This window comes from Procambarus clarkii, chromosome 76 (assembly GCF_040958095.1).
Source record: "Procambarus clarkii isolate CNS0578487 chromosome 76, FALCON_Pclarkii_2.0, whole genome shotgun sequence".
NCBI classification, from domain to species: Eukaryota; Metazoa; Arthropoda; class Malacostraca; order Decapoda; family Cambaridae; genus Procambarus; species Procambarus clarkii.
The window spans coordinates 13,353,064-13,377,556 of record NC_091225.1 but is presented as its reverse complement, the minus strand read 5'-3'; the positions used below and the strand labels follow the sequence as shown (position 1 = coordinate 13,377,556).

General features: G+C 47.6%; 1 pseudogene; it reads left to right on the top strand.

Annotated features, from left to right (window-relative positions):
- The window catches only part of LOC138357084 (zinc finger protein 271-like), a 94,668-nt pseudogene extending 81,059 nt beyond the window's left edge, over positions 1-13,609 (top strand).
- Positions 13,610-24,493: the final 10,884 nt, after the last annotated feature.

The following is a 24,493-nucleotide window of genomic DNA, read 5'->3' as shown; positions in this document are numbered from 1 at the left end:
TCGTTGTCCCTCATGCAGGGGTTTTCTTTTATTTTTGTTTCCTGCCTGGTGGGGGTCTGCCCCTTGGTGTTGGTACCCCTTCTATATAAATTGGTGGTCCTACTAGGTCCCTGTGAGTGTACACCTCCCAAGGGTTCAACTGTTAGTAGTTCGCTGGATAGTTTGGGGTGCCAGTTATCAGTATCTTGCCTGGGCTTCCCTTAGCAGAGCATGTAAGGGCCCTGGAAACCCCCCTTTAGGGCTCCGTGGTCCGATGGATGCATTCTCTGGGTCCCATCTCACTTCGTGTGAGTTTGAGGGTTGCTCTGTCCCCTTGTCTCAGGATGACAATCACCAATTTGTGCCTCCCTCATGCTGCCTGTTGGGTCCGTGACACCTTTGACCCGGAGTCCTGCGAGTGGTGTTACTTGCTTGTACTCCAGTTCATCCAATCCACTGATCTTAATACTCGGGTGCAGGCAGCTTTGGCGTTGCATGCATGTTTTAGGTTGCTGCAGTGCGCTGGGTTGGTTACTAACCCGGATGCCCCGAGCCTGCCCAGTTTTGCATATAGGGATTCGAACTTGGGGTTGTTATCGCCTCAACTTTGTTTCGTCCATGCCTCCCTTGTCTTTCCCCTGCTGTTCTTCGACCCTCTGCACCCAGTTCTGAAGTGTTTAAGGGTTTCAGAGTCAGGGCATGGTTTAGTTGGTGGTGAGATTCGGGCAGTTTCAGGGGATGCTCCTTCTGGTGTGATGACGGAGGCATTCGAGCCTTTTTCTCCAGCCGGTGCTTCTGGGTGTGACCAGTGGGCCCTGTTTGTTCCAACTTTTCCGGTGGACTCTGCCTTATCTCTTGAGGCACAGGGTTTGCAGGACGACTCGGCCCCGGGTCCTAATGTGGAGGTTCCCGAGGCAAGGGAGGGGGTTGACTTGGGGGGGCTTGGGCTCCATTTGACCCCGCTTGGGTGTTGGTACCCTATGAGCAAGACTTGTTGTTGCAGGGGGGTGGGGTTTTCTTATCCTCTCCCTCCCTATACGATTTTGATATAGCATCAACCCCTCCCCGGGATCCTTCTGGTACTTCTGTTCCTCGCTTCCGGAGGTTTTCGGCTTCCCGCATCGTGCCCCATTAGGTGCGGGAGGCCATTGTGGCTCGAGGCCATCTCTTGCACGACCTGGATTGTGCCTCGATAATGGATCCTGCCTCATTTGTGATCGGTTTTTCCTTTCTTTACTGGGTGCGTTACGAGGTTCCGGAGTCGTCCTCTTTGGCAAAATAGCCTGTATTTTCAATGTCGGTATGGCATACGTTCTGTCGGTCCCACATGCTTCAGTGGCGAGAGGCCCTGACAGTTGTTCAGATTTACCCGGGGGGCGAGATTGAACGCTTCACTGCTTGTTTGTTCATCCCTGTCCTTCTTTGGGATGTCAGCCTGTGTAGCTTCGCGTGCAGGTTCCCTTCCTTTCGGCTACCCTGGTTGCTGAGGACTTACTCATCCGTGACCATTAGGCTTCGGTCTTGCGTTTCTTTTCCCTTCTCAAGCTGTCTTCGGACTGGCTTAAGGAGGACATGGAGGCGTTGGTTGCTGATCCTAGTTCTGGTGCGTTGGTTGCAGTGGTGCGGGCATCGGCTGCCTTGTTGAAGCTGTTTGTGCCGATCCTGAGGGAGGCAGTGTGTCTGTTTTTTGCTTCTCGTTTTGGGTGCCATCAGGCGGTGCTCGCTCAATCCTTAGAATCCGCTTGAGCTCTGGCTCTTAGGTTTTCTATGCCCATTTTGTCCTTTCTGTTTGCAGAGTATGCGATGGTGCAGTTTCTGCAAACGGAGGTTTCTAGTTGTCGTCCCATCTTGGACTTTTTGGTTCTTAGGGGGGCCCGTGGGGTTTCTTCCCAAAAGGGTCATGCCCCAGGGCTCGAGGTTCCTCTTGTCGTGGTATGCCAGTGGTGCCATTTTCAGAGTCGGAACAGCCTTCTGGGCCGACGACGTCTGGTTGGAGCGGTAATTGCTCTGCTCATCTATCGGCTTTTCATAAGGGGCTTTGGCCCTTTCGTTGGTCATCCTATTGACGAGGCAATTGGGGGGGAGAGGTTCGTACAGTTTGCTCACGCCTGGTCCCACGATTTGTCATCTTTTCGGGTCTCTTCATGCGGCTTACAGTGGCATTGGGTGGCCCCTCCTTCTTCGGGGGGCTTGGAGCTGGCAGGGCAGGCTCTCTCTCTCTCTGTTGGGTCATCTTGGAGTGGGTTTGCTTGGCTGTGGACAAAAGTCCTCATCCCTCAGGTCGGTTTCCCGCCTGTTTCCGGTTCTGAAACGAGATTGTGCGGACTTGCAGTACATTCTGGACTTGTTCCATCTGAACCCCTGGGTCTATTGCTCCTGCTTTCGGATGACTTCTTTGTCCCAGGTCCGGCTTCTCTTGGAAGCGGGTGCTTGCATGGTGCCCCTGGAGCGAGTGGCGACCTCCTCCCAGGAAAGTCCCTCTTGCTTTTATCTTTGGTTAAGTAGCTCCGGGAAGCCAAAGGGGCTCCCACAGAAAACTAGCGTTGAATGTAATGAAACCCCATTTTTTGGGTTAGACCCGGAGTCTTCCCGGCAACCCTCCCTTCCTCCGGTCGGAGGTTTTTCACAGTTTTTGACATCCAGCCTCTGAACTTGGGGGTGATAGCCGGTGTGGGAGGTCTGGAGCTCCCCCTTCCCCCTTCTGCAGAAGTGGGAAGCTGCACTGACAGTGGCACGGAGATGGTTGTGATATCATGCTCGTTTGTTCGTTTTTAGTTTGGAGAGTTAGTTCTTCTCAACAGTTTGGCTTTCAGTAGCAATTTCTGGAGGGAGCCCCTACGGCTCCCCGGAGCTATCCATGGCTGATATGGATACCCTAACTATTTTGCATCAGTCGATGTGGGTGGAGTTCTAGGCCTACCGGGGACCACGAGCCAGAACCTAGCCCCCTCAGAGAGGCACGGGGAGCAATGGCCCATAGAAATGCACATGTGATTTGGAGCATTCTGTATCTGCCATTGACCGGGACAGGCACCCAGAAAGGTAAGCCCCACAAAACAAACCCCTATTCTGGTTAACAATAAAAATCGACAAACGAGTGGACAGAACTCTCCCAGGAAAACAAACTAACAAGCATGATGTCACACGAGCCGCGCCACATGTCTGCGCAACTCCCCCCTCCCCGGGAGGGGGAAGGGGGAGCCCCAGACCCCTGCGCCGGCGATCCCCGCCCCAGTTCCTCGGCTGATGGGATAATGCACGGTCGTGTGGCTCCAGCTCCGGTCTTGTCTCAGTGCTGTGACTTGTTTGCAGTGCTGCTGCTACGGTGGTCGTGTGAGCTGGGAGTAGTATTCTCAGGTACTCAGCCTGCATGTGCTTAGGGTCACCTTCCCTGAGTGCCCTGTAAGTACCACCCTTGGGGCTTGGGGGTTGCCTTCCACAAATCACCTTGGGTCTACCTCTGTTGGCTTTTTGCTGCTTGGCGTTTAGCCGCCCCAAGTGTTTGGGGGTTTTCCTCCCTTGTTTACCTTGGGGTACGTGGTAGTTATAGCAATGGTGGGGCGCAGGGTACTGCGTAGCTAGTTTTCACCTATGACAGCGGCCGGCTCTGTTCCCTCCGGGTACGTTGTCCACTTGTGTGGTTTTTCTTTTATATTTGTTTTTGCCTGGTAGGGGGGTCTGCCTTGTGTTCCCCCCCCCCTTATATTAGGTTTGTTTATGTGGTGGCACCCCCCTGCTTCGCCCTCACGGGTGGACACGTCCCGTGGGTTCAGCTTTAGCAGTTTGCTTGGTAGTTTGGGGCGCCAGTTGGCAGTGCCCTGCCTGGGATAACCCTTAGCAGACCCAGTCTAGGAGCCCTGGGAAACCCTCCGGGGGCTCTCGGGTCCGATAGTGGAGACCCTTGCGTCCCCTCTCGCTATAACCCTTAGCAGACCCAGTCTAGGAGCACTGGGAAACCCCCCGGGGGCTCTCCGGTCCGATAGTGGAGACCCTTGCATCCCCTCTCGCTTTGTGCGAGTTGAGGGTTGCTCTGTCCCTTTGTCTTAGGGTGACTCTCCTTGTTTTTTGCCTCCGTCATGCTGCCTGTTTGGTCGGTGACACATTCGACCCTGAGTCCTGCAAGCTTTGTTGCTTGTTTGTGACTCCATTCACCCAGTCTGCTGATGAATTCCCGTGGGTGCAGGCAGCTCGCGCGTTGCAAGGTAGGTTGTTGCAACGCGCTCGGGTTTGTCGCTTCCTCGGACGCCCCGATGCTGCCCCGCTTTGTGTAGGGACCCAGACTTGGGGGTTTTGGTCACTTCTGCCTTGGTTCCTTCCACTCCCCCTTGTTTTTCTCCCTCCTGCTTCCGGCCCCTACGCATCTGCAGGCTTCGGGGTCGGGGCGGGGTTAGAGGTTCTGAGACTTGGGCAGTTTCGGGGGTTGCCCCGTCCGGGGTAGCTGCGGAGGCATTTGAGTCTGTTCCTCCGGCCGATGCTCCGGGGTCTGACCAGTGGGCCCCTTCTCTTCCAGCTCTCTCGGCTGCCCCGGCTTTTTTTTTTGTGGGGCCAGAGCTTTGGAGGGCGACTCGGCCCTGGGGCCTGTTGTAGAGGCTCCTGGGGTTGGGGAGGGGGGGCCTTGGGCTCCATTGCGCCCTGCCTGGATTTCCGTCCTTCTGAGCGGGGCTTACTGTTGCGAGGAGTGGGGTTTTTCTTTCCCCCTAATCGTACGATTTGGGCTTGGGTTCTGCTCCTCCCCGGGTCGGTTCCGTGTCCCTGTGGTTTTTCGGTTTTGTCTTCCGGAGGTTTTTGGCTACCCGCATCTCTTCGCCTGCGGTGCGGTTGGTCTTTGCGGCTTACCTCCTGCGTGTCCCGGAATTTGCCTCCATACTGGTTCCTTGTAGCTGTTTGGGCTCCTTGTAGCTGTTTGCGCTCCTTTGTAGTGGTTTGGGCTCCTTTGTAGCGGTTTGGGCTCCTTTGTAGCGGTTTGGGCTCCTTGTAGCGGTTTGGGCTCCTTGTAGCGGTTTGGGCTCCTTGCCGCCAGTTGGGCTCCTTGCCGCCGGTTGGGCTCCTTGCCGCCAGTTGGGCTCCTTGCCGCCGGTTGGGCTCCTTGCCGCCGGTTGGGCTCCTTGCCGCCGGTTGGGCTCCTTGCCGCCGGTTGGGCTCCTTGTCGCCGGTTGGGCTGCTTGTCGCCGGTTGGGCTACTTCTCGCCTTGTTGGGCTACTTTTCTTTCGCGTCCTGCGCATGCGCCGTGGGAGTTTGTTTTGGCTCCGGGCGGTGTGCACACGTGTTGTTCTGCATCCATTTCTCTCAGGGGGCTTTGCCTCTCGCTCTTTTCTTAATCCAATCCGTGCCCCGTTGCTTTGGGGGTGTTCTGGAGTGCCGCTGTGGGGAAGTCACAAGGTTTTTTCCTGCATTCTAGGGTGGGGAGCCTCCTTCGCTGCTCCCCTCCTCCTCTCCAGCATGGGCGCCCTGGCCGCCTCCGGCGGCTACGGACTCATAGGCTTGCGTCATGGCCCTTCAGAGCCTATGTTCTGCAGGTGGGTTGGTGCGGTATAGCGTCTCCTTCGTCCTGACGCTGTTTTTGTTTTTGGAAGTAGGAATGGGTGTACATACATACTTGAGAACGTGGACCGTACCACCCGAGGTGCCTACTGCAGGGCTATTAGCCCATACAGGGCAGCTCTTGTTCTCTCCAGCTGATTCCTTCCTCGGTTCACGGGTGTCTGTGGGTGGCCTCTTGGCCCATCTGAGACGGCTCCTGCCTGTACTCCTCCTGCCCCTCTCCTATGCTTGTCTAACCTTGCTGGAGTTCGGGGCCCCGCCTCCACCTTGTTCCACGGTGCAACAGTGGGGGTGCCTGTTCGGTGGTACGTTTTCCTGTGTCGAGGGCGTTTTGTGCTCGCCTCCTTGTGCTTGCAGGATTGGGTTCTGGCTCTTTGGTTCCGCCTCTCCCCTGTCGTTCGCCTGTTGAGCGGATTCTGTGCTTCATGGGCGCTCTCGTTTCTGCTCTTGGGGCTGTGTATGGGGACAGCCCTAGTTGGGCTGCCTAATGTGTTCCTTCGATTGCCTGTTCCACTGCACACGTTTCTTCTACTGTCCCTGTGGCTCAGTTGGGTGCTCGGTTTCCGCCTGTGTCCCCTTGTGTGCCACTCATGTTCCGATTTATCTTTATCTTCTCTGTCGCTTCCTCGGGGAGTGTGGTGACGTTCTGCTGCGGTTTTGATACTACGGCTGCGTGTCGGGGTTGGTTGTGGCATTTTGTTCGGCCCTTCCGTGCTCCTTCTGGGGCCCTCCTTCCTTGCCGGTCTTGCTGTGCCGGGCCTGGTTTTTCCATGTTCCTTGGATTCTCTGTCCTGTCCTCGTTGTCCTCGCCTCGTTGAGCTGGCTGGAGATGAGCTTGGGGTCTTCGTCTCGCCCCTCGCCTATCCTCCGATTTTGGTTAAAGTTCCAGAGCCTAGTGGGCTCCCTTCCTTAGTGTTTTTCACGGCTGCCCCGGGGTTTTTCTTGATGCTTGGGCATTGGGGGGGCTAACGTGAGGGGCCTCATTCCCCGTTGGTCCCCGCCGGGGTATTTCTACCCCTCTGGGCGGGGCTTGCGGTTTTGTGGTGTGGGGTTTTTCTGTTCCCCCCTTTCCGCACGTGCTTTGTGGGCGTCGGCCCCTCCCTGGGCTCAGTTTCCTTGTCCATTGTGCCCTTTGCTTCCGTCCTGTCGGTGGGTGCTTTTCTACGGTCTTCGCCCCTTTTTTCCGGGACGGGCCTTCTCCGTCATGTCCCCCTCTTCTTGGGGTTTCTGCATGACTTTTGGTCTCGGGTGTGATGGGTTTTTTGTGCCTTCATCCTTTGTGTTTGCTTCTTTTTGTTCTCGAAGGTTCGGGACGGTTTTGCTCCTTCCCGTTTTCTGGTACGTCTGTCGTCATTCGGTTGAGCTTCCCTCCGGTCTTTTCTAGGGCTTGTGGGTCCTATTCCAGGCAGTTTCTGGGTGTTTGGCCTTGTTCTTCTGTTCATATCTCTTCTCTTAGCGCTGTCTCGGCGCTACTCATTTTCCTGAGGGCGATCTTGCTTCTCTTAATGAGTCTTTTCGCTCCTGCCCTTCTGCGGGATGTTGGTGCGGGGCGGCTCCTTATGCGGGTTCCTTCCCTGTCGGCTGCACTTGTGGCGGTGGACTTGCATGCTTGTGGCATTTTGGTGTTGGTCCTGCATTTTCTTTTCCCTCCTGGGGCTGTCATGGGATTGACTTGCGGAGGATGTAAGACACTTGGGGCCGTTCCTGGGTCTGGCACCTTGGTTTCTGCTGCTAGCTTTCGGTATCGATGTTCCTTCTGTGCCGTTTCGCAGGCTGTCTCGTGCATTGTTTCACCTCCAGCCTGCTCATGCACTGCCTGTACTGTTCTGGTCTTTGGACCGGGTGCTCTCCTGTTTTTCTTCTCCTTGGTTGTTGTGGTTCCTTCGGTTCAGGTTTGCTTTACCTCTGCTCTCTTTTTATGTTGCCATTGGCCTCTGGGGGTCGTGTGGCAGAGCTTCATGCTCTTCTCAGGCGCAGTGGTTTTTGGCTCCTGTGGTCGTGGTCATAGGTCTCTTTGTCTGCAGCCGTTCTCCCTTTTTCTGGCGAATGATGTGCCTGCTGCTTTCCGGAGGGGTCCTTGGGTTGTCTCAACTTGGTGTTGAGGTGTGGTTCACCGACCGCCTCCCGGGTATGTCCCCTTGTTTTCTTAGGTAGTCTTTGGTGAATAAGCTCCGGGAAACCGTAGGAGCTCCCCCCAGAAAACCAGCGTTGAATGTAATGAAACGCCATTTTCTGGGTGAGTCCCGGAGGCTCGTCGGCGTTTTTTTCGCGGTTTTGATATCCAGCCTCAGAACTGGGGCGGGGATCACCGGCGCGGGGGTCTGGGGCTCCCCCTTCCCCCTCTCGGGGAGGGGGGAGTTGCGCAGACATGCGGCGGCGAGGCTCGTGTGACGTCATGCTTGTTAATTCATTTTCCTGGGGGAGTTCTGTCCACTCGTTTGTTGATTTTTGTTGTTAACCAGAATAAGGGTTTGTTTTGTGGCGCTTACCTTTCTGGGTGCCTGTCCCGGTCGATGGCAGATATAGAATGCTCCAAATCACATGTGCAATTCTATGGGCCATTGCTTCCCATGCCTCTCTGAGGGGGGCCAGGTTCTGGCTCATGGTCCCCGGTAGGCCTAGAACGCCACCCACATCGACTGATGCAAAATAGTTAGGGTATCCATATCAGCCATGGATAGCTCCGGGGAGCCTCCGGGACTCACCCAGAAAATGGCGTTTCATTACATTCAACGCTGGTTTTTTTAATCAGATAGGGTTTGCTTTGGGGTACCCAAATTTCTTTGGTGCCTGTCTTGGTCGATGGCAGACATAGAATGCTTCCAACCTCACGAGGCTTTCTATAGGCCATTGCTCCTCGTGCCTCTCTGAGGGGGGCCTAGGTTCTGGTTTGTGGTCCCTGTTAGGCCTAAGAACTCCATTCACTTGGCTGATGCCACGGTCTAATTCACTCATATCAGTCCGGATAGCTCCAGGGAGCCTCTGGTCTCGCCCAGAAGATGGCATTTCATTACATCAATGCTGGTCTTTTAGGTCCAGATAGACAGTTGGCCAACCATCTCTTTTCTGTAGAATCTCTGTGATTCATAAAAACTAAGTAGATTTGTTACACAGGATCTTCCTGTTCGAAAACCATACCGTCCTTCCATTATGATGTCGTCATTGTATTCTCCAGGTGTTCTACCCGTTGTTGTGTTAACAACAATGGATCAACCCATTTGGTGTTAGCTATTTTTTTCTAATGTTTTAACTACCATACTTGTTAATGATACAGGTTTATAATTTAGAGGGTCTTCTCGGATACCATTTTTGTAGATTGGAATTATGTTTGCCTTTTTCTATATACTGTATCTGCTAAGATTCCTGTGCGCAGGGATTGGTACCTGTTTGCAGTCTGCTGGCTTCTATATTTTACCTATACTGTATATCTTTGTTTTATTTGGAGAAAGAACCATTATAGTATTGGAATTATTGAAAAAAAATCCTATTTGGGAAATCTTTACTAGATTTCAAAGATTCTGTATTTGGTATTTGTTGACTTTAAACGATTTGGTCATCTCTCAATCCTTTCTTTCACAGCTCCTACAGTCACCAGAAGAATAATACCTGCAGTGCCAGGACCCAGTGGTATTGAATAATACCTGCAGTGTCAGGACCCAGTGGTATTGAATAATACCTGCAGTGTCAGGACCCAGTGGTATTGAATAATACCTGCAGTGTCAGGACCCAGTGGTATTGAATAATACCTGCAGTGCCAGGACCCAGTGGTATTGAATAATACCTGCAGTGCCAGGACCCAGTGGTATTGAATAATACCTGCAGTGTCAGGACCCAGTGGTATTGAATAATACCTGCAGTGTCAGGACCCAGTGGTATTGAATAATACCTGCAGTGTCAGGACCCAGTGGTATTGAATAATACCTGCAGTGTCAGGACCCAGTGGTATTGAATAATACCTGCAGTGCCAGGACCCAGTGGTATTGAATAATACCTGCTGTGTCAGGACCCAGTGGTATTGAATAATACCTGCAGTGTCAGGACCCAGTGGTATTGAATAATACCTGCAGTGTCAGGACCCAGTGGTATTGAATAATACCTGCAGTGTCAGGACCCAGTGGTATTGAATAATACCTGCAGTGTCAGGACCCAGTGGTATTGAATAATACCTGCAGTGTCAGGACCCAGTGGTATTGAATAATACCTGCAGTGTCAGCATCCACACACACTGTCAGATATACTGCATACGTGTTGTCAGCAGCATTATGAAACACATTATGGTGTAAGAAATACTACATGTAGATGGGTAAGACTGTCTTCAGCACACTCATGTGAATGACTATATGTATTATCAATATGTCATGCATTATTAACATCTCATGCACTATGGTAACAAAGAAAATGTGTGTTTAAATTAAATTTGGTGTATCATTAATTTTAAAATCTCAGTATTAGTTCATTGTGTATGTGGTACAGTATTGTTTTTAATACTATTGTTTGGCAAGAAAACATTTTAAGATTTTCAAATTAATTATATTTATAATTAGGTTCTAATATAAAAAAGTTTTATATATATTTTCAGTTTTAAAACATTACATACTTTTTCTCCTATGTGAGCCATTGTAAATGTTGAGAAAGCATTTAAAATAAATAATCTTTATACTGTATAGTAATTATGAATTTTTTCTTAGGTAATTTGCTCTTAAGCGCAAAAGGCTCTCCAAATAAGATAATATATCAGTGTTCCTAATGCTCAGAATTTATTTATTTATTTACATATGTACATGAATGGTATAGGGGATTTAAAAATAACAATGTGCATGGTATATTGGATCAGTAAGTTCTTGTAAAAATCACATACATATATTTTTGCAAATGACAGACCACATGAGGGTCCACTGTACCTGACTCTTGTGCTGTGGTTATATATATAATAAGACATCCATCAGTTCTGTGGTTATATTTATAATAAGACATCCATCAGTTCTGTGGTTATATATATAATAAGACATCCCTCAGTTCTGTGGTTATATATATAATAAGACATCCCATAGTTCTGTGGTGATGTTTATAATAAGGTTCTGTAGTGAAACATCTTAATACTGTGGCTGTATTTATAATAAACCATCCCTCTCTGCTGTTGCTATATGTACAGTATGATAAAACAGTATAATTATAAATAAATTTATAATATATTTAATTTTCCTATACAAAGACATTTTGCTAAATCTTAAAAAAAAATTGCCACAAGATTTGTTTGTAATGTTTACAAAGTTATACACGGACACTAACTTTCCTGCTGGTGAACGCATGTGGAGACGTAGATTTGTATGTTTGCTTTTACACTTGCTGATTCACAGGAAATATTGTAGAGTATATTTTATGTCTTAGCACATTTTATAATATAATAAGCACAATATTATCTTACTATTTATGAATAATACCTGTGGTTTACATATTGTAACTTTTTTCCATTCTCTTGTGTCTTTGACAAGTAATTAAATTGCTTTATATTCCTACAAAAGTTAGATTATTCCAATTGCTTATCTGATATTGAGTGCCATCTGTTGACAACAGAGTTAACACTATAACCTGTGTGCTCTATTCTGGTTACTCTATACTGATTATTATGTAGTTACTTGAATTATTTATGTATCCGACAGTCCAAGTGCTTTTGGCATCTCTTAACAATATTTGCTTTAGTAATAAATAAAAGCTCATGCATTTAAAATTATATAAAAAATATATTACTAAGATTTATAAAGAACACAACAATTTATAAAGGAGACAAATACTAGTAATAATTGTCTACAAGACTTAACTAATGAAATGTAGAATATTTCATTAGATAATACTTGCTTTTTGGATCAAATAGCTGTAAAGGTTTATACAATCAAGAAAACTGTACAAATATTTATTCAAAAGAAAAATGTCATCAGTGTTGAATGTTTAAAATTATATTATGAAAACATCTCGCATAATAGCATACAAAACATTTAGAGAAAAAAAAATAAATACATTGTCTAAACTACTTTAAAAAATATCAAAATATAAATAAGTGATCGTTCAGGAGAAAAGTCGTATCACTGTAGAATGTGTCTGAAAGACTTTAAAAATAAATTATGGCTAATAACACACACGCAAGGATTCATAAAGGAGAGAAACCATATCACTGTTCAGTGTGTCAAAAGAACTTTACACGGAAATCATCTCTAATAACACACATGAGGATTCATACAGGAGAGAAACCATATCACTGTTCAGAATGTCAAAAAGACTTTTCACAAAAATCATTTCTAATAACACACATGAGGATTCATACAGGAGAGAAACCATATCACTGTTCAGTATGTCAAAAAAACTTTACACGAAAATCATCTCTAATAACACACATGAGGATTCATACAGGAGAGAAACCATATCACTGTTCAGAATGTCAAAAAGACTTTAAACACAAATTATCTCTAATAACACACATGAGGATTCATACAGGAGAGAAACCATATCACTGTTCAGTATGTCAAAAAGACTTTTCACACAAATTATCTCTAATAACACACATGAGGATTCATACAGGAGAGAAACCATATCACTGTTCAGAATGTCAAAAAGACTTTTCACAAAAATCATTTCTAATAACACACATGAGGATTCATACAGGAGAGAAACCATATCACTGTTCAGAATGTCAAAAAGACTTTTCACTTAAATCAAATCTAATAACACACATGAGGATTCATACAGGAGAGAAACCATATCACTGTTCAGTATGTCAAAAAAACTTTACACGAAAATCATCTCTAATAACACACATGAGGATTCATACAGGAGAGAAACCATATCACTGTTCAGAATGTCAAAAAGACTTTAAACACAAATTATCTCTAATAACACACATGAGGATTCATACAGGAGAGAAACCATATCACTGTTCAGTATGTCAAAAAGACTTTTCACACAAATTATCTCTAATAACACACATGAGGATTCATACAGGAGAGAAACCATATCACTGTTCAGAATGTCAAAAAGACTTTTCACAAAAATCATTTCTAATAACACACATGAGGATTCATACAGGAGAGAAACCATATCACTGTTCAGAATGTCAAAAAGACTTTTCACTTAAATCAAATCTAATAACACACATGAAGATTCATACAGGAGAGAAACCATATCACTGTTCAGAATGTCAAAAAGACTTTTCACTTAAATCAAATCTAATAACACACATGAGGATTCATACAGGAGAGAAACCATATCACTGTTCAGAATGTCAAAAAGACTTTTCAGTTAAATCAACTCTAATAACACACATGAGGATTCATACAGGAGAGAAACCATATCACTGTTCAGAATGTCAAAAAGACTTTTCACTTAAATCAACTCTAATAACACACATGAGTAATCATACAGGAGAAATGCATGTCACTGTTCAGTGTGTCAAAAAGACTTTTCACAAAAATCATCTCTAATAAAACACATGAGGATTCATACAGGAGAGAAACCATATCACTGTTCAGAATGTCAAAAAGACTTTTCACTTAAATCAACTCTAATAACACACATGAGGATTCATACAGGAGAAATGCATATCACTGTTCAGTGTCAAAAAGACTTTAAACAAAAATCAAATCTAATAAAGCACATTAGGATTCATACAGCATAAGTCATTTGAATATTGTCAAAAACACACAGAAATCACAATAGTGTGATGCATCAATGAACAAATCCACAAGGACCGTGACGAGGATTTGAACCTACGTCTTAGATCATCGCAGACGCTGCCTTATCGACTGAGCTACGACATGGTAAAAAGAGTTGAAACCAGAAGTTTTACTGAACTTACTTGAATCCTGCAGTCTCTCTGAGACACAAACCAGGGTTTTACATAACTCCCCCATGCACTCTAGCTATGTCAATAGGCCGTTCTACCTCTTCTGACGGTTCAAATCCTCGTCACGGCCCTTGTGGATTTGTTCATTGAAGCATCACGCTATTGTGATTTGCGTGTGTAATGAAGTGAGGGGAAGAGGTAGAACAACCAAAGAACTCCCTCCCAAAAGAAAACAATAAAACTTACTTGGCATGGTTATTACTTTCTCTTTTCCCCTCCAGCTTTTACTGCGCATAACTCTACTGCTCTCTTGATCTGTCGTGATATTCCCTTCATCCCCCGACTTTTTCAGTCACCCATTCAGTGTTTTGTGGTCCGTATCTTTGTGAGTAAATGGTATACAGTCTGTTCCGTTTATCTCCCCACAAATTTTACGCTTTCTCTTCATGATCCTAAACACCTGTTGGACTCTTTACCAGAGCCTGTGCTCCTTTTGGATGATTTTAACTGTCAGCATACCTTCTGGGGAGAAATTCTGACAAACACCCGGGGATGCCTTCTTGAACCATTTGTGCTCACTTCTCTTCATTTATAACTAGTGAATTCTGGCAAACCCACTCATGTTGATTCCCCACCCTTTCCTGTATTGATCTTTCTGCTCATCTTCTCTTTATATGGACTTCACCTGGCGGGTTCTTGATGACCTACATAATAGTGACCTTTTCCCCATCCTTCTCACTTTTCTTTTCTTCTCACCCTCCCCTCTCCTTCCCTAGGTGGAAGTTTGACAAGACTGTTTGGAACCTCTTTACCTTTGTGTTACTCTTTCCAACCTCTCTGATTTTCCTCTTTCCCGAGCCCCCCTCCTCCTTTCATGACAGTTTTTGATGCTGCCCTCCTCGCTCTACCTCCCGGGGTGCCCAGAAGTGCATTCCCTGGTGGAATGCAGCCTGTGCTCAGGCTGTCCACTGTAAGCGTGCGGCCTGGAAGAAACACCGTTGTTGATGGACGCCTGATTCTTTGCTTTTGCGCCAGAAGTCAAGTGTAGTGGCCCGTAGGGCCATCTGTATGACTAAGAGTGAGAGTTGGAGATCTTTCATTTCCACTATTATGTCTAAAACCCTTCTGCCCCTGATCTGGGAGGAAATCTGCAAGTTAGTGGGTAAGTTTTTTCCAGATGTCTTGCCAGTTCTTCACCTCTGTGGTTCTGTTGTGGCAGATCCGGTCTCGGTCAAAACCGAACTGGGTTCACACTTTTCAACTGTTAGCTCCGATTCTCATCTTCCTCCTTTCCTTACTCTTAAGCCTCTTCTTAAATCTTGTCACTTAGATTTTCAAACGCCTCTTCATCTTCTCTATAACGCTCCTCTCTCTCTCAGAACTCCAGTCTGCCCTGGCCTTCTGCGGTTCTACAGCGGCGGGTTCATTTGATATTCATTATGTAATACTTTGACATCTCCCTCCATACATATTTCAGTATTTCCTGAATGTTTATAACAGTGTCTGGGAGTTGTCATCAGTTCCCAAGGACTGACTTGAGGCGGTTATTCTTCCTATTTGAAAACCTAGTTCTCTGTGGTCATTCCCTAAAGACTTTCGCTCCATTGCTTTAATGAGTTGTGTCTGCAACCTCTTTAAATGTATGGTCAGTGTCTGTCTGATATGGTTCATGGAATGCTATCGCCCCCCCCCCCCTCTCTCCTTCTCAATTTGGCTTTCGCAAGTGTTGCTGCATGACTGATGTCCTCCTGAACTTAGAGGTCTATGTTTGTACTACCTTTGCTGTGAAGACCTTCGTGGTTGCAGTCCTTTTGGACCTGGAAAAGGCGTATGACACCACCTGGAGATACCACATTCTGTTCCAACTCTGTTCTTTTGGCGTTCGTGGCAATCTCCCTCTCTAACTCAAGATCTTCCTCTCTTGTCGTTCCCTTAGAATGAGATTCTAAGGGAACCTCTCTGCCTCTTTTCGGCAATACGAAGGTGTACCTCAAGGTTGTGTTCTGAGCACTACTATTTTCCTGGTAACCCTCAATGGTCTTCTTTCCTCCCATCCCTCTGGCATTTTCTCAGCTCTCTATGTTGATGATCTTACCCTCTGCTGTCAAGGTGATGACTCGCCTTTTCTCCAATAGCGGCTTCAACTTGCGATTGATACCATGTTGTCCTGGGCCACCAATCATGGCTTCAAGTTCTCTCCAACTAAGACTTGTGCTATGCCCTTTACTTGGAAGCAGGTCGTTCTTCGACCCCACTCTGTCCTCTTTATAGTAATCCTCTTTTATAAAGGATTCTGTTAAACTTTTTGAGTTAATCTTTGACACTTGCTTGTCTTAATCACCCCTTATCTCTTACCTTCGAGTTGAATGCTTCAAAGCCCTTAACTTACTTAAGGTCTTGTCCCATACTTCCTGGGGAGCTGAAGGGCGCATGCTGCTTGCTCTCTTTACATTCCTTTCTCATGCTGTCTAAACTCAATTACGGCTGTCCTGCTTACTCTTCTGCCTCCCCCCTCCCTGTTCAACTCGTTGATGCCATGAGGGGGGCTTAGTGGGCGGCTGCTGGAGTGTAATGCTCCTTGGGACACTCCTCTGCCTTTTTGTAGCCTTGTGCTCCTGCTGCTATCCTCTCTAATTGTGCTGAACAACTTTTCCTTTTCCTTCTGTTTCGTTTTTCTCCCCCCTCTTCTCCTATGTGCTTGTCGTTTCCTGCCGACCTTTTGCTTGTTTTGGTTATTCCTTTGGACTACTTCTATTTTGACGCCCGGGTGCTTGAGGAGGCATACTCCTGCACCCGTAGAACTGTAGTACCCAAAGTCGAGAGCGAGGGGAACCTTTTATTGTCAATCCTCCTTTCATCACTGAACACGATCTCGACAGACTGACGGTTCTTAAGGTGGCGTTTGTGGGGCATATACTCACGACACAGCCCTAGGAGGCCCCGGCATGATCAGCAATAGCTTCTTGTTGGGTGTTCTGCCTCTAACTGTGGCTCCATGGTGGGTGTGGGGGCACATTTGTGAATGAATGTTTCTTTTTCGTCCTCATGTTAAATTCTGTTTCTCCTTTACCTTCTCAGGCTCGTGGGGTGGGCGACCAAGCCCCCGAGTCTGTCCGCGTTGGAAGACCGGGCTCTGCAGCCTCCGCTGCATTGGGCCCTGACCTTGCTCCTCCTTTGGCCAGAATGTTTTGGCATTTTGACAGTAATGTGCATTTACAAAGGTGAAATGTAATTCTGATCAGCTTCCATATATACTTTATACGCATTCATATACATACACACACACATATATACATATATACATACATATATACACACACATGCATTCACATACATTTGTCTCTTTTTACTCTGACAGGGTGAGATGCTGATAGAGAAACTAGTGTGCAATTAAGTGCTTAATCACTGAAGGTGATTAAGCACCATGGCTTAATCACTGAAGGTGATTAAGGTGCTTTTACAAGCTCAGGTTATATAGTTACATCACATACATACATTGTGTAATTGATACATTACATGGTTAATCTTGGGTACAAGTCCAATATATCATCAAGTGTTCCAGTACTCATATAGTAATTACACAGTTCAGCATACCTTAGCCCAGGAGGGCGAAAGTCAGTCAATCTACAATATAATGTTCAAGAGAGTGCATGTTTTCTCTTTCACAAAGTTGACACATTGTGTACTCGACATTTGGGTTTTGAGAAAGCTGCCAGATACGTCTACATCCCAGGCGTATTCTGGCCACTATAACATCACATTGCCAGGTTCTTGTTCTATAGTCCCATATGTGAATGTCTCCTCACGATATCCATCATAATATTTAATGCTACAACTTTCAGGTCTTTGTGAATTTGTTAGGTTGGTGAGATCTGCATTAGATATTTGTTTAAGTATTCTCTTTGTCACTGCTAATGAAACACCCATATCAATTTCTACCACTGGTTTTCTACAGGCTTTCTTTGCAAGCATATCAACAGTGTCATGCCTTGAGATGCCAACATGTGATGGTATCCATAGGAATTTAATTTCAAATCTGTTTTCTTTAGCAGCTAAAACATTCATTCGAATATCACTGACTATTTTCTAGGTGTCACTACTATGTGCGTTCAATGCCAGGAGTGCACTCTGCGAGTCACAGTATAAAAGTCCACTGCCTTTGTCTTTTAAAAATTCAGTGGCAAGGTATATGCCTGCAAGTTCGGTTTGAGTTGTACTTGCCCAGTCATTGACGTGCTTCATTGCTGTATGTGTTCAAATATATTACATGCACATTCGGTACATCGTCCACATTCTTCTACAGAGCCGTCGGTATAGCACTGATACACATCGTTACCCATACTCTGAGTACTTTCAGTGATGCTTTTCAGTGTTAACTGTTTTAATAATGTAGAGTGCACATTATCCTAATTGCATTGTCCCTCTTACGGTCGTGCACATCCTTGTTGAATGTCCTGACTTCCGGGACGAGCTTGTGTCTTGTTTTCCGACCGTCCCTCGCTGTTGTTTGTATCTTAATGGTATTCTTGGTGACTCGGATACTTTTGATATCGTTCGCCTTATGTGTTTCTGTTCTCGTATTAGCGTCCTTGGTGATATTTAGCGCCCTCTGGTTATCCCACACATTTGATAGTGCTACATAACCTTCCCGGTTTGGTGCCTTCTTTTTGATAATTACTTACTTCTGCCTTTCCCTCAACTCTTCGTCGTCTTGATGCTCTTCACTGTACTAGGCTACGCCTCAGTTCTGGTGCCTTTCGTTTGATTCCTACCCAGAGCCTGTATGTTGTAACCGGCATATATCCTGTGTCTACAGGATCAGTGTGATCATTACTGTCTTCACTACTTTGCGCGGTCCCTACAACACCCTCACTCTTGCTAATGTCGTACTTTGACCATTACCCCTCCTGTAGACCCTGTTTCCTTTCACCACCTTCCCCTTTCTGTGTGACTGTCTTGCTGGCAAGGTTCTCTCTCTCGGATCGTCTTGCAAATGTTTTTCCTTGTGTCATTCCATCTTTGCCCCTATAGTGGGTCCCTATTCCTAAGTTTTGACCCCACATGAGTAAAGCTTTTACCCCTCCTACAGTTCTGAAACGAATTTTCCTTGCTCACTTTTATTCACACTCCTGCTTTATCTCCATCTTCACAGATGTATCCAAGTCTGCTGATGATGTAGGCTACTCTGTTGTATTTCCTGAGTGCACCTGTATGTGTCGCCTGCCTCTGGAGGCATCTTCATTGCAGAACTCAATGTAATTTTGAATGCTCTTCGTGAACTGCTTTCTCGCTGTCAATCTTTCTTTGTTGTAGTAGACTCGCAGTGCCCTAATGGCTCTGGAATCCTCTAATCCTGTCCATCCTGTAGTCGTCGAAATTCAATAATGACTGTTTCTTATCTCCTGTAGATTTCAGACAGTCGAGTTTTGCTGGGTTCCCAGTCAAATAGGTGTTTCCTTAAATGCGCGTGCTGTTGCGAAGGAGGCTAGCCGCACTTATAATAATAATAATAATAATAATTTTTATTTAGGCAAAGGTACATACATAAAGAGATTTTACAAAGTTTGTTGGCTTTATAGATAAGAGCTAGTACATACAATGCCTAAAGCCATTATTACGCAAAGCGTTTCGGGCAGGAAAAACGCCACGTTTTTCCACGCCACTTGACCCATTCCCCGCAAAGGTGTTCCTTATTTCGACTTCTACCCAGTTATTCATTCCTCAATCCTTGCCCGGTGACAGGATCACTGATCTTCTGTTACTGGTAACAAGCTGTGTGCTCTTAAGGGTAGCATGTCACCACGGCCTTTCTCTTACCACCAAAACCGGCGGTGGGAAATGGCTCTCGCGAGATTATGTATTGGTCATACCCGTTTAACCACTTAACTGCGCCAACCGAGTATTCTCGGTTGGCGCAGTGCTGCGCCAACCTCGAGAAAACTTTGATTTTTCGGTACCAATTCTAAATGTGTACGAGGTTGGTTGTGTACGAAATGGACTCTTAGGACCTCCAGTGAGAGGCAGCCATCTTGGAAAAAATTCCCAGAATGCCCTAGGGCTGCTGGCTGGGTTAGTACTGAATAAGCAACCATGGGTGTCGCACGCGCCTCTGGCTCCCAAACACCTGTCTGTGGTGGTGTTGAAAGATCATGCTCTGTCAGTGAAATTCAAACCTTATTGTTTTAAGAACATTAGGGTCATAATATTGGTGAAGCAATGCACAATAAGGACCTAACGCAAAGGTTGGATGCAAGTGATACAGCACCTATGTGGATGATACAGCAAGCGTATCCAGTTGTAGCTCTGAGCGTCACCCTTGCAATCCTATGCTATCTACAATATATTTAGATGATACATAGACGAATCGTTTTCTGCCTTCAGTGATGATGCATCTGATACAAGTAGCATAGATGAACAGTGTTAGCGGCTTCCATGGTGGTGTTTTCCATAGATATTTTCAAGAATACCTGAATCTCTTCCTAACTGACGGACACTGAGGCTAGCTGAATCTCTTTCTGACTGACAGACACTCGTGAGGCAAACTGAATCTTTTCCTGTGAGGGATCATACAAAGCGACCTTTTCAAGACTACCTTACAAATTGATTTTTTTCCATAACCTTTTCAATACTACCTTATGCTTTACAAGCTTGGCCCCCTCCCGGCTCAGCTTGTTGATGCCGTGAGGGGGCTTAGTGGGCGGCTGCCGGAGTGTGATGCTCCTTGGGGCAGTCCTCTGTCCTTTTGTAGCCTTGTGGTCCTGCTGCCGTCCTCTCCAATTGTGCTGAGCAACTTTTCCTTTCCATTCTGTTTCGTTTTTCTCCCCACTCTTCTCCTATCTGCTTGTCGTTTCCTGCCGACCTTTTGCTTGTTTTGGTTATTTCTTTAGACTTCCTCTATTTTGACGCCCGGGTGCTTGAGGAGGCATACTCTTGCACCTGTAGAACTGTAGTACCCAACGTCGAGAGAGAGGAGAACCTTTTATTGTCAATCCCCCTTTCGTCACTGAACCCGATCTCGAGACGGACTGTCGGTTCTTAAGGTGGCGGTTTGTGGGGCGTATACTTGTGACGCACCCCTAGGTGGCCCAGGCATGATCGGCTATAGCGTCTTGTTGGGTGTCCTGCCTCTAATTGTGCCTCCATGGTGGGTGTGGGGGGCACATTCATGAATGAATATTTCTTTTTTGTAGCGATGTTAACCGATGTTTCAGTTTCTCCTTTACCTTCTCAGGCTCGTGGGGTGGGCGACCAAGCCCCCGAGTCTGTCCGTGTTGGAAGACCGGGCTCTGTAGCCTCTGCTGCATTGGGCCCTGACCTTGCTCCTTCTTTGGACTCTCTGACTCCTCCCCTCAGCTCCCCTCACTCCCTCTGTGGTTGGGTCGAGCCCCAAGCCCCCAGTGGTGACTACCTCGTCCCCTGGCACGGCTCCGTTTCTAGTTGTAACTACTGTTCCTTTTAACCCCCATCTTTCTCTGGGGGTTCTCAACGCCGTCCACGACACGGCCGCCCTCGCCCGATTCCTTCCCGTTCTGATACCTATCAAGCCTTGTTTGATCCCGCTTCGTGGACCAAATATTTTGATCTCCCTCTTGATTCTGCGCCTCCTGATTATTTCTCCCTTCATTGACATCTCGTTGATTCCTTGGATGCCTCTGTTACCTTCAACCCCACTTGTCTCGGTACACGTGTCGTTGCTGTTCCTTCTCAGGATGCAGCTTCCCGCTTGGCTGCCTTATCCTGCCTTGGCGAGACCCCTGTTCGGGTCTCAAAGAACGCTCAGTTGAATGCCAGTGTTGGCACTATTCTCCTCCCACCCCATGTTGCGACCGGTGTTCGGAATCTGCGGGACTGCCACGACGATATTCGTCATATCCTTGATGCCCAGGGCCATTCTATTCTCCAGGCGGACACGTTTACTCGTCCCCCTCGTGGTAGTCGCCGTGAACCCCTTCGGGTTGTGAAGATTACCTTTGATGGTCGGACCCTTCCACCCTCTGTCATTCTTGCTGGTGCCAGGTGCTCTGTCCAGGAGTAAATTCCTTCTAGGCTCTGTAACAAGTGCTGGAGGTTTGGGCATGGTGCCCTCCGCTGCTCTGGGACTGTCTCTGTCCTTTGTGTGGTGGCGAAGGTTACTTTACGTCAGAGTGCACTTCTCCCCAGGCTCGTTGCCTCAACTGCAGTGAGGCCCATCCTACCTTCTACCGTGCATGTGTCCATTACAAGCTTGAGGCAGCCGTCCTCAACTTGAAGCACCGGGAGCGTTTATCTTTTCCTGAGGCGAGGCGCCAGGTTCGCTGGCTCCCGCCTTATGCTAATATCTCTTATGCTCGTGTGTTGGGCTCTTCCTCTCCTCGTCCTGCCCACCTTCCTCAGACTCACAACCGTTTCCGGGCCTTTGGACCCTGATACGCCCACTGCCCCCTCCTCTGTTCCTTTCAGTTCTGTCCCGAAGGGTCCACCTCCTGGTCCTCTGTCTGGGGTTCCCCTTCTTTCTACCCGGTCTGTCATGTCTCCTGTGTCTTCTTCCTCGTCTCCCTCCGATCCTCCTTCCCATCCTTCCCCTCCGTCTCTTGACTCTCTCCGCTGCCTGTCGGTGCGGGCTGGTGTCCATCGCTCTCCAAACGGCCGTTGTGTGCACTCTCGTTCAGCTTCTCCTGTTGAGACGCTAGAATCCATTGCCCGGTACGTAGTTGCAGGGACGCCTGTCTCTTTAAGTCAGAAGCGTAAGCCTGGCTCCTCTCCTTCCTCCTCCCCGGCGAGTAAGAAGGTTTCGCTTTCTTCCTCGTCCCCTACTTTTGCCTCTATCGCTCCTTCCCCTCCCATTTCGGTGGTGGTGCCCCCTGTTCCTGCTATGGAAGTTTCTTTGGCCCCCTCTTCCTTCTTGGTTGCTGCCCTTTCTGAGTTGCGCTCCCCTCTTTCTCCTCCCCCTCTTCCTGCTGCTGTCCTTGACTGCTCCTCTCGGTTGCCTCCTCCGGACCCCATCTGTCCACCTCTGATCTGTTCTCCTGCTTCCTTCCCTCCGTCTTTGCTCAGTTTACCCATGCCCCCTAACCCTGACTTTGCTGACCCTGATCCCGACCCTGACATTCTTTAATGTGCTGTGTTGCTTTTTCGCCTTTGTTTCTTCCTTGTTCTCTGTTGTTGTCCTTTCTCTTCTCGTCGATGTCTATTCTTCAATGGAACGTTCGAAGTTATTATGCCAATTTTCTTGAACGCCAACTTCTGATTTCGCGGTTTTCGCTCCTTTGTGTGTGTTTCCAGGAGCCGATGCTTGGTGCTCGTCCTGGTCGTTTTCGTGGCTATTCCTTTCTCTCCCACCCCCCCCCTCCAGAACAGCTGGGGCTCCTAACTCTTCTGCTCTGTTGATTCGCTCTGATGTTCCCTTTGTCCCCTTACTTTTTCCTTAGTCTCTCCATTCTTCTGCTGCTCGTATATTTGTGGGGAAATGGTACACTGTTCCATTTATCTCCCCCCTGAGTGTCCCGCTTTCTCTCCCTGATCTGAAACACTTACTGGACTCCTTGCCAGAGCCTGTGCTCCTGCTGGGTGATTTCAATTGTCATCATTCCCTTTAAGGTGATGTTCTGATGAACACCCGGGGTCGCCTTCTTGAGATGTTTATCCTCTCTTCTTCCTTGTCTCTTCTGAATTCTGGTGAGCCCATGCATTTGGACTCTCGGACTCGCACCCTTTCCGGTCTTGATCTTTCTCTTTGCACTTGTTCTCTTTACTTAGATTTCAAGTGGCAGGTTCTTGATGACCTCCATGACAGTGACCATTTCCCCATCCTTGTTTCCTTTTTCTCTTTTCGCCCTCCCCTCTCCTTCCCTAGGTGGCAGTTTGCTAAGGCAGACTGGACCCTATTTACCCTAAGTGCTGCTCTCTCTGACCTCTCCCTTCTGCCTCTCTCTCGCGCTCTCCTCCTTTTTCATGACACTGTCTTCAACGCTGCCCTCCGCTCTATTCCTCGCTCTTCCTCTCGGGGTCCACGGAAGTGGAATGCGGACTGTGCTCGGGCTGTCCGCTGTAAGCGTGCAGCCTGGAAGAGGCAGGCAGGCAGACGACCGATTCTTTTCTTTTCTTTCGGAAAGCGAGTGCGGTGGCGCGTAGGGCCATCCGTACGGCTAAACGTGAATGTTGGGCATCTTATGTCTCAACAATTACGTCCGAAACCCCTCTGGCCCAGATCTGGAAGCGTATCCGCAAGATAGCGGGTAAGTTCGTTCCCGATGTTTCACCGGTCCGTCACCTCCATGATACTCTTGTGCCGGACCCGTTGCAGGTCGCTTCCGAACTGGGTTCCCACTTTTCTTCTGTTAGCTCTGGTCTTCATCTTCCCCAATCTTTCCTTCTTTGTAAACCTGTCCTTGAGTCTCATCCTTTAGATTTCTGCACTCATCTTCAGCTTCCCTATAATGATCCCTTCTCTCTCTCTCTGAACTTCGTTCTGCCCTGGCCCTCTGCGGTTCTACGGCGGCGGGCTCCGATGGTATTCATTATGAGATGCTTCGCCATCTCCCTCCGAGCACGTCTCAGTATTTACTGAGTCTGTATAATCGGATCTGGGAGTCGTCGTCAGTCCCTGAGGACTGGCTCGATGCCGTTGTCCTCCCTGTTTGCAAACCGGGGTCTCTGGGTACTTCCCCTAAGGTCTTTCGCCCTATTGCTCTCACAAGTTGTGTCTGCAAACTCTTTGAACGTATGGTTAACGTTCGTCTGATGTGGTTCCTGGAACACCATCACCTCCTCTCCCCTTCTCAATTTGGCAAGTGCCGCAGCACGACAGATGTCCTGGTGAACTTGGAGGTCTATATTCGTACTGCTTTTGCTGCGAAGACCTCCGTTGTTGCCGTCCTTTTTGACCTGGAAAAGGCTTACGACACCACTTGGCGTTATCATATCCTATCTCAACTTCATTCTTTTGGCCTTCGTGGTCATCTCCCTCTCTTTCTCCGCAGCTTCCTCTCGTCGTTCCTTTCGGGTGCGCCTTGGTACCGCTCTCTCTCCCTCTTTTCAGCAATACGAAGGTGTGCCCCAAGGTAGTGTTCTGAGCACTACTCTTTTTCTGGTTGCCCTCAATGGTCTTCTTTCCTCTCTTCCTTCTAGTGTCTTCTCCGCTCTCTATGTCGATGATCTTA